This window comes from Dioscorea cayenensis, chromosome 18 (genome assembly GCF_009730915.1).
Source record: "Dioscorea cayenensis subsp. rotundata cultivar TDr96_F1 chromosome 18, TDr96_F1_v2_PseudoChromosome.rev07_lg8_w22 25.fasta, whole genome shotgun sequence".
NCBI lineage: Eukaryota > Viridiplantae > Streptophyta > Magnoliopsida > Dioscoreales > Dioscoreaceae > Dioscorea > Dioscorea cayenensis.
The window spans coordinates 5991585-5996583 of record NC_052488.1 but is presented as its reverse complement, the minus strand read 5'-3'; the positions used below and the strand labels follow the sequence as shown (position 1 = coordinate 5996583).

At 33.1% G+C, this 4999-nt stretch overlaps 1 long non-coding RNA gene across 1 annotated transcript; it reads right to left on the bottom strand.

Annotated features, from left to right (window-relative positions):
* Positions 1-799: 799 nt before the first annotated feature.
* Positions 800-2774, bottom strand: LOC120281810. Its single transcript, XR_005542803.1, has 2 exons — positions 2636-2774; positions 800-2220 (listed from the first exon to the last, which is right to left on the bottom strand). It is a non-coding gene; the product is annotated as an uncharacterized LOC120281810 (long non-coding RNA).
* Positions 2775-4999: the final 2225 nt, after the last annotated feature.

Sequence of the window (4999 nt, the reverse complement as noted above, 5' to 3'; positions counted from 1 at the left end):
ATACAAATGGGTTGACACCGTACCCTCAGGGATCCCTTCTACCTCAGTGAGCAACTACAGTTACTCAGTGAAGGGACATTAGCACACTCTACTAGAAATATACCAAAATAATAATTATAAATCACCAAAACAATATTGATCTCTAATATGGGTAGTTTTAACAAAATTTCATATAATAATAATCTTTAACATAATAAAATAGAAAGATAGTATAAGGAGGGTCTTTTCACCTCAACTAGGGTTTTACAACAACAAATCCCCAAAATACCCAACACGGGACTTGAATATAAAATGAGTTAAACATCATGCCAAGCTTCCACCACAAAACATAAACTCTTTCAAAACTCCAAAATAATAAATTTAGGTTACCAAACACAATGTATAGATAACCCAAACAATACTTCAATGATAAATCCAACTGTTTAGAACATGATTACGTATATATATACATATATATATATATATATATAATATCTATAGTTATATATCATATAAGAGTAATCACTAACTTAACATAACAAAAGATAATACGAAGAAATTGTTTTACTCAATTTAGAGTTTAAAACATCCAATCGACGGAATGTCAAACATGAGTTCAAGCTATAAAAATAAGTTAAGCAACAAATAAGACTTTACAATACTACAAATAAACCAGGTTAGTTCAATATAAATATAGATATAACAAATCATAAAATACAAGGGTTAACAACTCTAACAAGTAGAAGGTTTCACAAGTTCAACAATAAATAAGATACTTTAAATTACCAGCATAACATAAGAAAATTTAACTTTCTCAATGGAATGCAAAAATGAAACCTTTTGAAATCATCCATGATTTTATACAAGTTCAACACAAGGTTAAACACCCTTTCAGTAACTCAACAATTTAAAAGTTTCAGATGTGAAAAATCAAATGTCGATAGTCTCACAAATAGCCTTGAAAACCCTCCATCGCTAACCGTGGCCTCGATTAGGTTAAGAGTCACCAAGATGCGCGTATCTAGGCATTGGCGGCTGGGGAGCCCGTGTGGTAACTCCGAACAACCCAACAATATCCAAATCAGGCCTCTACGCTCCCACCTGAAATGGCAAAACCGGTTTGATGGTTTTCCACGCCACCTCTACTAGGTCAGCCCGTGGAAACTATCCACTTTTACTGCAGTAAGTACTAGAGCTTGACTCCCATGTCACTATCAAAACATTTAAATAACAATCCAGCCCGTAGGCTCAGTATATACATCAACATGATAGCAAAATTCTCATCGAGAAATCACAAGTGTTCACAATTGTAATTCTCACTCCAAGAGTGAATAACTTAATTATAACATCTTCACTGAAACCATTTTCACTAAGAAACATCAATTTGAGAATAGTCCTTGAAAATACACTTCAAGTATAACATCATCAAAATGTATTTCAACTTAGTTTTGCGCAACTCATTCAACTTCATAACAAGAATATCCAATTTCATGAAAACATGCTCTTCCAAACATAATAAACAAAATATATGGTTTCTTTTCACAAGTAACATGTTCTTTATCAAGTTCTTTGAAATAAGCCAAATCACAATTCAACATAATTTCTAAAAACCATAGAAAACATTTCAAGAACTTTTCACATTGGTAAATCTTCATTTAAAGGAATTGTAAAACCATTCTTACGTTAGAATCACCATTTTTCGCATAAACCAACTATAACTTCAAAAGTGAGTAAGCTATCCAAAACATCTCAAACCGATATCTTTTCATCAACCAAGCATCATTTGGATAAGAAATCCTTCAATAAACATTTCAATCATAACATCAACAATAACATGAAATGTGTTGCATGAATAGTTTACATAAACTCATTTAATATCTTAACAAGAGTCTAAAAATATTCACCTTGGAAATTATGATTCAATAAAAAGTTTTCAAAACAAGTATGATGCCTTTGCAAACCCTGAGGATAAACTTGATCATTATCCAAATATAGTTTTAAAATACCAAAGGAGTCATTTCAAGAGCTTTTAATAATAAATAAACTATCATTCAAAATAATGAAACCCAAGAATAAAACCAGTAAGACTTTACTTATGCAATAATAATAATATATATATATATATAACTATCAATATTCTTCTAGTAGGAATATGCTTAATAATCCCACTCACTACTTAGGCTAGAAAAGCCCATGGGTATCCTTCCACTGGCTCTTTGCCGCACAACACGTTCTCAACACCTAACCAACCGACCACAATTACAAACACACATAAGAATAAGCAAACAAAAATTAAACCCTTAGCTAACCAAGCAATGCAACCCTAAAGAGGCCTAAACTTGGCTCACAACTAGATTTCAGGGCTATCAAGGAATTCCAAAGGTTCTAGACTTCACAATACACCTAAGAAACAAGAAAAATAACCAAAGATTTTCGGCGCTACAGTGTAGCTACAGTAACCCGCGAATGTAATGAAAACATAGCCATGGATTTTGATATATTTTCAAGGATTACAAGTAGGATTTTCATGGTAAACTGAAATCTAGATACAAGGAGCTTCAAATTAAAGCCAACCACAAGATCTTCAAAACAAATTCTCCAAACAAATCTCAAATCTAATACCAAAAGCTTAACCATGAAAACTTGGAAGACCTACCTTTGGTTTGATGATGGAAAAATGGAGATCAAGAGAGGAAAAGCACTTGATTTCCTTAACACCATGAAACTCAACCTTTTGGAGAAGGTACGGTTTGGAGAAACTCTAGGAAGAAGATGAGAAGACTATGGAGGCTAGAAGCTTCTTCTCATCAAGTTAACCACCAATATAATAATAAAAAAAATTAATAACAATATTACTAATAATAATAATACTAATCATATTTAGAACAATGGAAGCTTCTCTTTGAATATCATTATCACGAGGATGATAATCATAATAAGAATAACAATATTAAAAAGAACAATAATAGTAATATAATAAAAATAGAAATAGTACCAATATGAATAAGAACAATAAGAGGAATACCAAAGAAACTTCTCTTCTCACAATAGTAATAATGAGAATAATAATATTAGAAGCTTCTCCCACTTACTAAAAAATAATAGTAAAATATATATATATATATATATAAGATTAAGAATAATGACATGAATCTTAAGAAGGAAAAAAATTAATAAAATAAAAGAGTTCAATAGTATCAAAGAAACAAAATGACCAAAATGCCCTCAACTCAAATCGGGTTACTAGACATACACAATAGGAACTGAAATACAAACGACAAAGGAGTGAGATCTCATAATGTTGCTCACATAAGTGTTGATTTACATGAGGATACCTTGTTATAATAGAAGTTTGTATTGTTTTATATCTTGTTGCTTTATATTTGTCTTAGACTATGTTTTCGTGCTTGAATACTTTTTTATTAGAAATAAAGAAATTCACTACTTTTCACTCTATTAATCTATGTTAACCCATTGATCTCACTAAAGTAAAGTAGGACCAGTTGAAAGTAAACATGAAATGATCGTATTTCATGTAATTTCAATAATACACAGCCATAATTGATCTATGTCATTTAGTTATTTTGGTACATCTGACCATTGATAGATCTAGTTGGGCTAAATGCAACAAAAGTAGCTTTGATCCAATATCAGTATAGTTAATGAGTGAGATTGTCAAGATATACTCCAAGTTTAAAATAGCAAATCAAGAGCTCATAAAGTTTAACACATTTAAATTTATATATGTGGCCTAGTGGGAGATTGTTGGAAATTTTTTCAATTTAAAGATCCATGTATGTAAATTAAATGTGTGTATGCTATTTTTATTTAAGCCCAACTAAAGTGATATAATTAAGTTTTTTAATGGGTTAAAGAAGATAATTATTATTGGATTTATGTGTGGAGATTAGATATAATTTTTAATTTAATGAGGGACCAAATTGAATAAAGTGTAACTAAAATAAATTAAAAGATCATTGTCCCTAGTTCATTAACAAGTGCTTCTGTGTTAAGAATGCGAAGTATTCGCATTCTTTCCTTACGATGAGCATTACTTTTATCAGATTTAAGCGCTAATACATGTGTATTTGTGTTTTTTCGTGCATGTAGGGTTGTGAAGCTAAGTATTAAGAAAAGAAGCCAAAAGTAGATCGTGAACGCACTATTGGGTGGAATCTTGGAAGGAATAAACGCGAAGACACAAGTGGGGCTCTAAGATATGTGAATGTGTGCCAACCTCCATGTATTCAAGTCATTACAATGAGTTGGAGGGGCACGAAGGCAGTCACATTTGCTTATCCTAACTTGTGCATAGATAGCAAGATCTTCACCAATGAGGCCTTTGACTGAATAAGAGTCGTGATCTACAGCATAAACGTGTGCCCGTTTATGTTGCCTCGATGAAAAATGTGGAATTTTGAGTGTTTTGGTGGAGTACTGTAGCAGGTAGCGTAGCAAATCACTGTAGCATACACTATAGCAGTTACTGTTCATAGCCGGCCAAAAATCAGATTTCCAGAGAATCCCCACGCCCGTGTGGAAATTCTATAGGCCCGTGTGAAGAATCCACAGGGGCGTGTGGATGCCCGATTCCAGTCCTATTTAAGCTGTGATTCAGTCCGATTTTTGGAGATTCTTTTCACCCTTCTCTCCAATTTTTCTCTATCTTTTGGGAGGCTGTCGGCTAGGATTTTGAGAGGCTTTTGCCAAGTTTTTGGAGTGGTTCTACGGATTCGACACCGCGCTCCGCTTGGAAGAAGGTTATTGGGGAAGCTTTCGTCGGCATCGATCCGGCGAGGTTTGCCATAGGCTGACAAAGGGACCTTTGGAGGAGATGAGGCTACTCCACAAGACCATCGACACGAATACCGAGGGGGGTTTTCTATGGATTACTTGTTTTTACATTCGATTTCATTGTTGATTGTAACTAGCTCTATGGAGAGCTAAACCCCTAGTGGGTACTTGAATTTGTGAACCCTAGGATGTATTTGTTTCATTAATCCTCTATTATGTTTTCCTT